A 12,977-nucleotide genomic window follows, 5' to 3' on the forward strand; every position below is an offset into this window, starting at 1 on the left:
GGAAGAAGCCACTGCTCCAAAACCGCCATAAAAAAGCCAGTCTACGGATTGCAACTGCACATGGGGACAAAGATCGTACTTTTTGGAGAAATATCCTCTGGTCTGATGAAACAAAAATAGAACTGTTTGGCCATATTGACCATCGTTATGTTTGGAGGAAAAAGGGGGATGCTTGCAAGCCGAAGAACACCATCCCAACTGTGAAGCACGGGGGGTGGCAGCATCATGTTGTGGGGGTGCTTTGCTGCAGGAGGGACTGGTGCACTTCACAAAATAGATGGCATCATGAAGGAGGAAAATTATGTGGATATATTGAAGCAACATCTCAAGACATCCGTCAGGAAGTTAAAGCTTGGTCGCAAATAGATCTTCCAAATGGACAATGACCCCAAGCAGACTTCCAAAGTTGGGGCAAAATGGCTAAAGGACAACAAAGTCAAGGTATTGGAGTGGCCATCACAAAGCCCTGACCTCAATCCTATAGAACATTTGTGGGCAGAACTGAAAAAGCGTGTGCGAGCAAGGAGGCCTATAAACCTGACTCAGTTACACCAGCTCAGTCAGGACCAATGGGCCAAAATTCACCCAACTTATTGTGGGAAGCTTGTGGAAGGCTACCCAAAACGTTTTACCCAAGTTAAACAATTTAAAGGCAATGTTACCAAATACTAATTGAGTGCATGAAAACTTCTGACCCACTGGGAATGTGATGAAAGACAAAAAAGCTGAAATAAATATTTTTCTCTACTATTATTCTGACATTTCACATTCTTAAAATTAAGTGGTGATCCTAACTGAACTCAGACAGGGAATTTTTACTAGGATTAAATGTCAGGAATTGTGAAAAACTGAGTTTAAATGTATTTGGCTAAGGTGTTTGTGAACTTCTGACTTTAACTGTATATAGGAACTGCTGCATGTGCCCTCATGAGCTATGAATCAGATGGCTGGAGCGAGCAATGTGACAAGTGTAGCTCAATTCTGATTGATTGATGTGGCTTCTGGAAAGGAAGACAGCTTTCCAACTCAAAGGATGCACTTAATGTTTTCGTTCACAGTCTGGGGGCCGTTTGTATCTGCTGTTATTTCTCCCACACTTCGCATTGTGTGATGATACTGAACGTAGACATAGTGTACACTTTATGTGTGAAATCTGTGGAAGTCATTCAATCTGGGTGTCGAGAGACCAATTGTACTGTTGTGAATCCGCATGCGTGAGCTGTGTGGTGTGAATTGGGTTCCGTCGTCCATCTTGTGGTGTGTGGCTTCAGTTTCCACATTAGTTCATCTCCCAGTACTGCTACTGGCGCTCTGCGCCTGCAAGATCTACTGCCAGATATCTGGAAAAGTTAGAATGACTCACTGGCTGAGACTGGGCCATTTCTTCCCTTCTCTTTCTGATATTTCTATTTGCCCCTTCCATTTACATTTTTCACTGTGTAGTGAGGTTTTCCACTGGCCTTGAACCACTAACATAACTGTATCAATTAGCCTTGCCGTTTCCCCTTATTTCTGTTTAGAATGTTTTTAGGGAGCATATTAAACATACACACAAAGGAAACAGAGCTGAACAGGGAGTTAGCGAGAGGAAGTAACTTGGCAACGCGTTCTTGCTGTGAACTCCTTCCACCAAAACATTGCCGTTGATATCCACTGCGTTCCCTGTTTTTATGGCACCTCTGACCACTTTCCTTGTCCTCTGCTACATTGGACCTCCATGGAGGATCCAGGAGAGAATTGTTAGCAAATCTGTGTTTTACGACATGCCAAGTCTCCGAAACGCTGAGGAAGGTCCATAGAGGCTGATGAATTTCTATCCTCTGTCAAACTTTTCAGTAGCTCACATATGTGCAGGAACAGGGAGATGTGGAAGAAAGCTTTATTAATGACATAGAAATATGGAAGACATATATACTTTACATTTTTAATTAACTATATAGGTAGGGAAAAAATGATTAATGACTCCCTGATTTACCAGTGTTTGGGTCTGTAAATCTACTCATACAGCGCCCTCCTCAGCTTGGAGGACTAACTCACATCAACATTGCTAAGTGTAGCAGATACTGACTACTTTAGTCATGTGACATTTTTAAATATATTTAAATGAAAGTTATATTGTTAAAATTAACCTTTGAACCGTATGATTGGACCGAGGCCTCTTAACTCCAAACTAATGCCAAGACATACTCTCAACACAGAAAAATGCATTTTCTTATTCGAGAACATGCAAATAGTTCACACTGTATTTCCATTGCAACTTCTAGGCCATGGTGCTTTAATCTAGTTTACAACCAGTATGGGCTGTTGATTCCAAAATGTCATCTTTGGGAAACGCTGGTCAGAGTGGTTACATTTGTTTATACACACACTGTAAGCATAAGCTTCACCATACTGTGTCACATGGTGTGTCCTCAAGAGGCCTCAACAACTTAGAGAGAGCTAGAAGATAAAGATTGTAGACAGAGAGAGAGAGAGCTAGAAGAGGGAGATTGTAGAGAGACAGAGAGAGATAGCGAGATGAAGCTACATTAATGTATATCTGATAACAGCACAGAAAAAGTAAGGTAAGAGCGAGAACATTGTAGCTGTTAGTTTACTACTCTCAGTCTAACAATATCTAATGCAAACATAGTTGGACAACATTTAGACAACCACTTTTGACTCTCCTCAAAGTGTGAAAGCGGTGATTCAAGCCCAGAGAGCAACTGCACATGTGAGACCATGATCTCCATTCATTTAACACCATGAAGCTAAAGTTATCAGGTTATCCTCTACAGGATCGGTGTTCCTAAACCGGGACAGTTGTTGCTCAATAGGCGATAATGTGACTAGAATGACGTTGAATACAACAGCCAACTTTCCGGGACAATAGACATGTCTTATATGGGCAGAAAGGTTACATTCTTGGTAATCTAACTACAATGTCCAATTTACAGTAGCTATTACAGCAAAACAAGACCATGCTATTGTTTGAGGATAGTGCACAACAACAAAACACTTTTATCACGGCAACTGGTTTGATACATTCACCTCTGAAGGTAGATAATGTACTTACATTCAGTAATCTTGCTCTGATAAGCTCTGATTTGTCATCCTGAAGGTCCCAGAGATAAAATGTAGCATGGTTTTGTTTGATAAAATCTATTTTATATTCAAATGTGGGAACTGGGTTCTACAGTTTGACCCCACTGCTGTATCTGTCTCCACACCTACCCCACCCGGCCATCTAGATGTGTGAAGGTTAGTGTTTTTTCTGTAGGGAAGCTAATGATCCATCATGTATGACATTCCTGGGAGTGTGTAAACGTACATTTTTTATTACCAAACTTCTGAAGCCTTTTTAAACCAAAAATACACAAAAAGTTATCCTGCAACAAGGTGATAAAATGAAGATCCTACATTTGTAGATATTTGGCTTACAATGGGCACTGAAATGAACTTGGTGTTTAGGCAGTTAGACTTTTTCAAACACTGAAATGAAAGAATGAGACAGGTGAGAGGGATGTACAGAACTGAAATGTTAGACTCTGAGATTGAACCCTGGCCTCCCATAGGAGAATGCATAGTTCAGAGTTGGCTGTGTTACCGCTAGACCAAACTCCAGCACAGCTAACACCTCTTAAAACTCAACCAGAAATACCCAAGGATGGAGATATCGTTGGGAGACAGACCTTGTTGAAATTGATACATACATATCCGTTCTTTGACAGGAGGTGATATATGAATGTTGGAACGGTCAATCATGTGTGTCAGTGTCATGGGGAGCTCTGCACGGACTTAGGCTACTAAAAATCTGAAATCCTATACACTTTCCAGGTTAATGGTAAATACAGCCTGTTAGGTGGTTGTGTGCTGAGACTTCTCCTTGACAGACTTTAAAACTATTGATTCCGGTCCAACATTAGCCGCTTGGAAAAAGGTGTCTTGTTTCTAGGTCCTTCAGTGACTTTTTTTGTATGTACTGTATTGCATTCTACCCTATCTTAGTCTTGGCAGTTATCTATGGAAAATAAACATCCCAAAATGCTACGGGACTCAAAACGTACAGTTGAGATGTCTCAGGGATCACTTCCAAGATATTGTCCTTCAGTTGCTGTGTGGAGAGAACTCTGGATGAGGAACTTACCGAGCTTAATGCATTTTGAAGTGGGTTTGGCAACATTTGATTTCTATCAGATTCTGCGAAGACCCCTACTTATGGCTTCCAGTATATATGGCTGGTTGAGGCTTCACACACGACTCAGGGGTTTTAAATCCAGTTTCTACTCTCTGGTGACTCCAACTACCTCAACCGCTAGCCGTCTGACACGAGAGGCAGCAGTCAATGACATGGCTTCCTTGCTCCAATGTCAATAATCCAAATATTTTGATTGTTCTGGAAAATGTTTGTTACCATGCTTTGGGAACCGTTCTTTATGAGCCATGCTTTGGGACACAACCCACTGAAGTTTATTTGGGCTCAGCTTTTTTCAACTGAACAGGTGTTACTATAGAAGTGTGCAGACTCAGAGAAGAGCCTACAGGCCACTTGGGTTAGAGACTTTAGCTCGACAAGCAAATGCTGTCTCTAATGGTAGCTAGCTGTTTGTATTGGAGCCCTGTGTGCAGTTGGTTGCATTTAAGGCTGTAATTCAGTTTACAACGTAACTATGAAAGAACCACACAAGAGGTCCTGTACATGCGTCTGCCTTATTCCCAACCCTTACAAAACCAGCAGCTGAGTAAAGGAAACAGGAGGAGAGGCCAGTGCAGGGAGGGCCTTGAGGACGTTATGACCTGTGATAGATGGAGACCTCAACATGTGGCACGCAGTAAGCTCTGAGCTCCGATGGAGGTCAGCTATTTGTTGCTCTTGTACTGATCCCAGTGGGCCTGACCTGTGAGTGGCTCAAGCCCCTGTCCCTCCCCAAACGGGCGGCCGTATATCATGACAAGGCAGACAATCCAGGGGTGGTTGAGGTAATTGCTTGCAGTTACCAAATGGTGTTGGGAGGCCTCCTAGGAGGTGAAGAAAGCGTAGCTCCCATTCGTAGGACAAGTATTGATTTCAGGGTACGCATCACAACGGAATAGGATTTAGAAAAGCTGACTTCTCACACCCCTTAGAGTTCCCCACAGTTCCCCTTCTTTCCTGAATGCCAGTTAAATATCCTCATGGCAATTTTGGTCAGCAGTACAGCATCGTGGGGAACATTTCCACCCAGTCTGGAAATACTGACGGAGGCAACCCAATTCCTGCACTGCGTTGTCGTTCTGCCTCCATTAAGAGGAAAAAATACCTCATTTTAATTCTAGGTTCCTCTCCGATTTATCATTTGTCTCTCGATGTTGTCCCAAACTGACAGCGCAGACGGTGGATTCTTGAGCTGTGAGTTCATACACCCACAATACTGGTAGATACCACTCTATGTTGTGTTGTAATGGTTACCACCCCCCTCCCCTCAATCCAACCCACCCCCTCTCTGCTTTCTTTACAATATGAGAATGTTGTGTTCCGAGGAAATTTAGGGTCAAGACATGCTGCTTTTTAAAATCCCTTTCCCAATGTAGGTTAGTTAGTTTGTGCTCTGGGAAGTCTTGAGACTCTCATGGGTTCTACCTGCTACAGTCATTAGTTTAACTCAGTCAGACAAAAGGCAATGTAATGTCAATGTGGATGATACATTAAGTCAACTAGTCTCTCTGTTGTTCTAACCAGAAAATCAAATCAAATATTATTTGTCATATACACATGGTTAGCAGATGTTAATGCGAGTGTAGCGAAATGCTTGTGCTTCTAGTTCCAACCATGCAGTAATATCTAACAAGTAATCTAACCTAACAATTTCACAACAACTACCTTATACACACAAGTGTAAAGGAATGAATAAGAATATGTACATAAAAATATATGGATGAGCGATGGCCTAACGGCATAGGCAAGATGCAGTAGATGGTATAGAGTACAGTATATACATATGAGATGAGTAATTTAGGGTATGTAAACATTATATAAAGTGGCATTGTTTAAAGTGGCTAGTGATACATTTATTACATCCAATTTGTAATTATTAAAGTGGCTAGAGATTTGAGTCAGTATGTTGGCAGCAGCCACTCAATGTTAGTGATTTAACAGTCTGATGGCCTTGAGATAGAAGCTGTTTTTTAGTCTCTCGGTCCCCGCTTTGATGCACCTGTACTGACCTCGCCTTCTGGATGATAGCGGGGTGAACAGGCAGTGGCTCGGGTGGTTGTTGTCCTTGATGATCTTTTTGGCCTTCCTGTGACATCGGGTGCTGTAGGTGTCCTGGAGCGCAGGTAGTTTGCCCCCGGTGATGCGTTGTGCAGACCTCACTACCCTCTGGAGAGCCTTACGGTTGTGGGCGGAGCAGTTGCCGTACCAGGCGGTGATACAGCCCGACAGGATGCTCTCGATTGTGCATCTGTAAAAGTTTGTGAGTGTTTTTGGTGACAAGCCAAATTTCTTCAGCCTCCTGAGGTTGAAGAGGCGCTGCTGCGCCTTCTTCACCACGCTGTCTGAGTGGGTGGACCATTTCAGTTTGTCTGTGATGTGTACGCCGAGGAACTTAAAACTTTCCACCTTCTCCGCTACTGTCCCGTCGATGTGGATAGGGGGCTTCTCCCTCTGCTGTTTCCTGAAGTCCACGATCATCTCCTTTGTTGTGTTGACATTGAGTGTGAGGTTATTTTCCTGACACCACATTCCGAGGGCCCTCACCTCCTCCCTGTGCTTTGCTAGTGACGCTGTCTGTGATTTATTTAGAATTCAAGCCACACTTAACCAGCATAGCTACCACAGCATTCTGCAGCGATACGCCATCCCATCTGGTTTGTGGTTAGTGGGACTATCATTTGATGTTCAACAGGACAATGACCCAACACACCTCCAGGCTGTGTAAGGGCTATTTGACATAGAAGGAGAGTGATAGAGTGCGGCATCAGTTGACCTGGACTCCACAATCACCCGACCTCAACCCAATTGAGATGGTTAAGGATGAGTTGAACCGCAGAGTGAAGGAAAAGCAGCCAACAAGTGCTCAGTGTATGTGGGAATTCCTTCAAGACTGTTGGAAAAGCATTCCAGGTGAAGCTGGTTAAGAGAATGCCTAAAGTGTACAAATTTGTCATCAAGGCAAAGGGTGTCTACTTTGAAGAATCTCAAATATAAAATATATTTGATTTGTTTGACACTTGTTTGGTTACTACTTGATTCCATATGTGTTATTTTATAGTTTTGATGTCTTCACTGTTATTCTACAATGTAGAAATTAGTAACAATTAAGAAAAACCCTTGAATGACTGGTACTGAATTTTAGCCGATAACTCCGGCTGGAAATGTCAAAAAGCAGACCAAGTATCCTAACTCCTGCTTAATGATGCTCAGATGTATATAATAGAGTATGATTATTCCCTGAGCTATCACTGCAATAAGTATATTGCTGACTGGGGAATACAGCTGTTATTCACCCTCTCAAGCCAATGGGCTGCAGTAATTCACTACAGGAAGACTAAGTAATCCTGGCCATTCATTCTAAGGTCAACATTGCTAAAGGGCATATCACAGGCACCAGTGGGAGGTAGGGGCTCAATATCCTGCATTGAAAGAAGGTCTAAGAAGGCAAGCAGTGTGAATTGAGGAGTGCTGATGAGAGAGCAGAGCCAATGAGATTTTAAGCACCACTAATGAAAGCAAGCCTTGATTTTGGGAAGCTTTGGTCACCCTGAAAGTCTGAAACTTAAATCACGCTTTTGTATTTCTGGTTTCAGGTGCAATCTGTTCAGAAATGAGAAAGTGGTTGTGATTGCATGAGGAGGTGGAGACCTGCTCAAAAGAGGTGATGATGTATGGTTTCCAGTCCTCAAACGTTCACGCGCACACGCAAACACACACACGCACCCACACACTCACAAATACACACACACACACACACACACACACACACACACACACACACACACACACACACACACACACACACACACACACACACACACACACACACACACACACACACACACACACACACACACACACACACACACACAGCCAGCCAGCCAGCCAGCCAGCCAGCAGCTTAGGGACCATGGTCTGGGTCAGATAATGGAGCCTGACATTGGAGGTCTTTAACTCGTTCTTGATGAGTTTTACAGACATCTCAACTAGTGTGTGTGTTTGTATTTGTGAATGACGCATCCTGACAATACTGTGTAGCCACATTCAAAGTAGAACATTTACAGTTGAAGTTGGAAGTTTACATACACTTAGGTTGCAGTCATTAAACTTGTTTTTCAACCACTCCACACATTTCTTGTTAACAAACTATAGTTTGGGCAAGTTGGTTAGGACATCTACTTTGTGCATGACACAAGTAATTTTCCAACAATTGTTAACAGACAGATTATTTCACTTATAATTTCACTGTATCACAATTCCAGTGTGTCAGAAGTTTACATACACTAAGTTGACTGTGCCTTTAAACAGCTTGGAAAATTCCAGAAAATGATGTCATGGCTTTAGAAGCTTATGATAGTCTAATTGACATAATTTGAGTCAATTGGAGGTGTACCTGTGGATGAATTTCAAGGCCTACCTTCAAACTCAGAGCCTCTTTGCTTGACATCATGGGAAAATCTAAAGAAATCAGCCAAGACCTCAGAAAAAAACATTGTAGGCGTCCACAGGTCTGGTTCATCCGTGGGAGCAATTTCCAAATGCCTGAAGGTACCACGTTCATCTGTACAAACAATAGTACGCAAGTATAAACACCATGGGACCACGCAGCCGTCATACCGATCAGGTTGGAGACAAGTTCTGTCTCCTAGAGATGAACGTACTTTGGTGCGAAAAGTGCAAATCAATCCCAGAACAACAGCAAAGGACCTTGTGAAGATGCTGGAGGAAACAGGTACAAAAGTATTTATATCCATAGTAAAACGAGTCCTATATCGACATAACCTGAAAGGCCACTCAGCAAGGAAGAAGCCACTGCTCCAAAACAGCCATAAAAAAGCCAGACTACGGTTTGCAACTGCACATGGGGACAAAGATCATACTTTTTGGAGAAATGTCCTCTGGTCTGATGAAACAAAAATAGAACTGTTTGGCCATATTGACCATCGTTATGTTTGGAGGAAAAAGGGGGATGCTTGCAAGCCGAAGAACACCATCCCAACTGTGAAGCACGGGGGGTGGCAGCATCATGTTGTGGGGGTGCTTTGCTGCAGGAGGGACTGGTGCGCTTCACAAAATAGATGGCATCATGAAGGAGGAAAATTATGTGGATTTATTGAAGCAACATCTCAAGACATCAGTCAGGAAGTTAAAGCTTGGTCGCAAATGGATCTTCCAAATGGACAATGATCCCAAGCATACTTCCAAAGTTGTGGCAAAATGGCTTAAGGACAACAAAGTCAAGGCATTGGAGTGGCCATCACAAAGCCCTGACCTCAATCCCATAGAAAATTTGTGGGCAGAACTGAAAAAGTGTGTGCGAGCAAGGAGGCCTATAAACCTGACTCAGTTACACCAGCTCTGTCTGGAGGAATTGGCCAAAATTCATCCAACTTATTGTGGGAAGCTTGTGGAAGGCTACCCAAAACGTTTGACCCAAGTTAAACAATTTAAAGGCAATGCTACCATATACAAATTGAGTGCATGTAAACTTCTGACCCACTGGGTGTAACAGCTGTTGGAAGGAGAGGACCAAGGTGCAGCGTGGTACGTATCCATAATGTATTTTAATGAGAATGAATACGACAAAATACAAAAATAACAAAGTGAAACAAAATGAAAACCGAAACAGTCCCGAATGGTGCAAACACTGAAACGGAAAATAATCACCCACAAAACACAATAGAAAACAGGCTACCTAAATATGGCTCCCAATCAGAGACAACGACTGACACCTGCCTCTGATTGAGAACCATACTAGGCCAAACACATAGAAATATAACATACAGAACAAAACATAGAAAAACAACATAGAATGCCCACCCCAACTCACGCCCTGACGAAACTAAAATAAAAACATAACAAAGGAACTAAGGTCAGAACGTGACACTGGGAATGTGATGAAAGAAATAAAAGCTGAAATAAATAATTATCTCAACTATTATTCTGACATTTCACATTCTTAAAATGAAGTGGTGATCCTAACTGACCTAAGACAGGGAATTTTTACTGGGATTAAATGTCAGGAATTGTGAAAAACTGAGTTTAAATGTATTTGGCTGTGTATGTAAACTTCCGACTTCAACTGTGCATGTAATCAATTGTATCTCATTGTTCCTATTATCAATCAATGAAAGTGCTTCTATGCACGGGATGTGAGTTGTCACGGTGCGTGTATAGATGTCTTTATGTTGGGTTATGTGCTGACTCTTGCGGTTCCCTCAGTCTTAGTATCCATTGTTACATAACATGGGTCATTATGGAGTTCAGTCTGGATGGTTTGACTGTGGGGGTATGAGGTAACAGTTCAGTCTGGATGGTTTGACTGTGGGGGTATGAGGTAACAGTTCAGTCTGGATGGTTTGACTGTGGGAGTATGAGGTAACAGTTCAGTCTGGATAGTTTGACTGTGGGGGTTTGAGGTAACAGTTCAGTCTGGATAGTTTGACTGTGGGGGTACGAGGTAACAGTTCAGTCTGGATGGTTTGACTGTGGGAGTATGAGGTAACAGTTCAGTCTGGATGGTTTGACTGTGGGGGTATGAGGTAACAGTTCAGTCTGGATGGTTTGACTGTGGGGGTTTGCGGTAACAGTTCAGTCTGGATAGTTTGACTGTGGGGGTAGGAGGTAACAGTTCAGTCTGGATAGTTTGACTGTGGGGGTAGGAGGTAACAGTTCAGTCTGGATGGTTTGACTGTGGGGGTTTGCGGTAACAGTTCAGTCTGGATGGTTTGACTGTGGGGGTTTGCGGTAACAGTTCAGTCTGGATAGTTTGACTGTGGGGGTACGAGGTAACAGTTCAGTCTGGATGGTTTGACTGTGGGGGTTTGCGGTAACAGTTCAGTCTGGATAGTTTGACTGTGGGGGTATGAGGTAACAGTTCAGTCTGGATGGTTTGACTGTGGGGGTTTGAGGTAGCAGTTCAGTCTGGATGGTTTGACTGTGGGGGTTTGAGGTAACAGTTCAGTCTGGATGGTTTGACTGTGGGGGTATGAGGTAGCAGTTCAGTCTGGATGGTTTGACTGTGGGGGTATGAGGTAACAGTTCAGTCTGGATGGTTTGACTGTGGGGGTTTGAGGTAACAGTTCAGTCTGGATGGTTTGACTGTGGGGGTATGAGGTAGCAGTTCAGTCTGGATGGTTTGACTGTGGGGGTTTGAGGTAGCAGTTCAGTCTGGATGGTTTGACTGTGGGGGTATGAGGTAACAGTTCAGTCTGGATGGTTTGACTGTGGGGGTATGAGGTAGCAGTTCAGTCTGGATGGTTTGACTGTGGGGGTATGAGGTAACAGTTCAGTCTGGATGGTTTGACTGTGGGGGTTTGAGGTAACAGTTCAGTCTGGATGGTTTGACTGTGGGGGTATGAGGTAACAGTTCAGTCTGGATGGTTTGACTGTGGGGGTATGAGGTAGCAGTTCAGTCTGGATGGTTTGACTGTGGGGGTTTGAGGTAACAGTTCAGTCTGGATGGTTTGACTGTGGGGGTTTGAGGTAACAGTTCAGTCTGGATGGTTTGACTGTGGGGGTTTGAGGTAACAGTTCAGTCTGGATGGTTTGACTGTGGGGGTTTGAGGTAACAGTTCAGTCTGGATGGTTTGACTGTGGGGGTTTGAGGTAACAGTTCAGTCTGGATGGTTTGACTGTGGGGGTATGAGGTAACAGTTCAGTCTGGATGGTTTGACTGTGGGGGTATGAGGTAGCAGTTCAGTCTGGATGGTTTGACTGTGGGGGTTTGAGGTAGCAGTTCAGTCTGGATGGTTTGACTGTGGGGGTTTGAGGTAACAGTTCAGTCTGGATGGTTTGACTGTGGGGGTATGAGGTAACAGTTCAGTCTGGATGGTTTGACTGTGGGGGTAGGAGGTAACAGTTCAGTCTGGATGGTTTGACTGTGGGGGTAGGAGGTAGCAGTTCAGTCTGGATGGTTTGACTGTGGGGGTATGAGGTAGCAGTTCAGTCTGGATGGTTTGACTGTGGGGGTTTGAGGTAACAGTTCAGTCTGGATGGTTTGACTGTGGGGGTTTGAGGTAACAGTTCAGTCTGGATGGTTTGACTGTGGGGGTATGAGGTAGCATGCATACCTCAAATTTGTGTTCCACATTAATACATTGGGCGCCGTGTGGTCACAACATGATTGTCAAGCATCAGTGCCGTGAAAAACACAACTTTTTGTCTTTTAAAACACAGCTGTTCTGAAGATGTATTCTGTGATTAGGGAAAGGGGGATACCTAGTCAGTTGTACAAGTGAATGCATTCAACTGAAACGTTTCTTCTGCTTTTAACCCGAGTGCCGCAGCGGTCTAAGTCACTGCATCTCAGTGCAAGAGGCGTTACTACAGTCCCTGGTTCGAATCCAGGCTGTATCACATCCGGCCGTGATTGGGAGTCACATAGGGTGGCGCACAATTGGCCCAGCGTGGTCCGGGTTTGGCCGGGGTAGGCCATCATTGTGAATAAGAATTTGTTCTTAACTGACTTGCCTATTTAAATAAAAGTAGATTTTTTAAATAAAAAATAAATAACCCAACCCCTCTGATTACATTCCACTTCATTGTTAATCAAATCGTATTTGTGACATGTGCTGAATACAACATGTGTAGACCTTACTGTGAAATGCTGACTGACAAGCCCTCAACCAACCATGCAGTTGAAGAAAGTCTACTTTATCATCAGTATATTTGGTAGCAGAAGAGACTATACCATACCAAGGCACATTGTAGTAAAACAAAGTAATGTAATGACTGTATTCAAACTCCATCAACTTTGCCTCTGATTATCCAGAGAAACTGATCCAAGATCTGTGCTTGCGGT

This window comes from Salvelinus namaycush, chromosome 1 (genome assembly GCF_016432855.1).
Source record: "Salvelinus namaycush isolate Seneca chromosome 1, SaNama_1.0, whole genome shotgun sequence".
Lineage (NCBI taxonomy): Eukaryota > Metazoa > Chordata > Actinopteri > Salmoniformes > Salmonidae > Salvelinus > Salvelinus namaycush.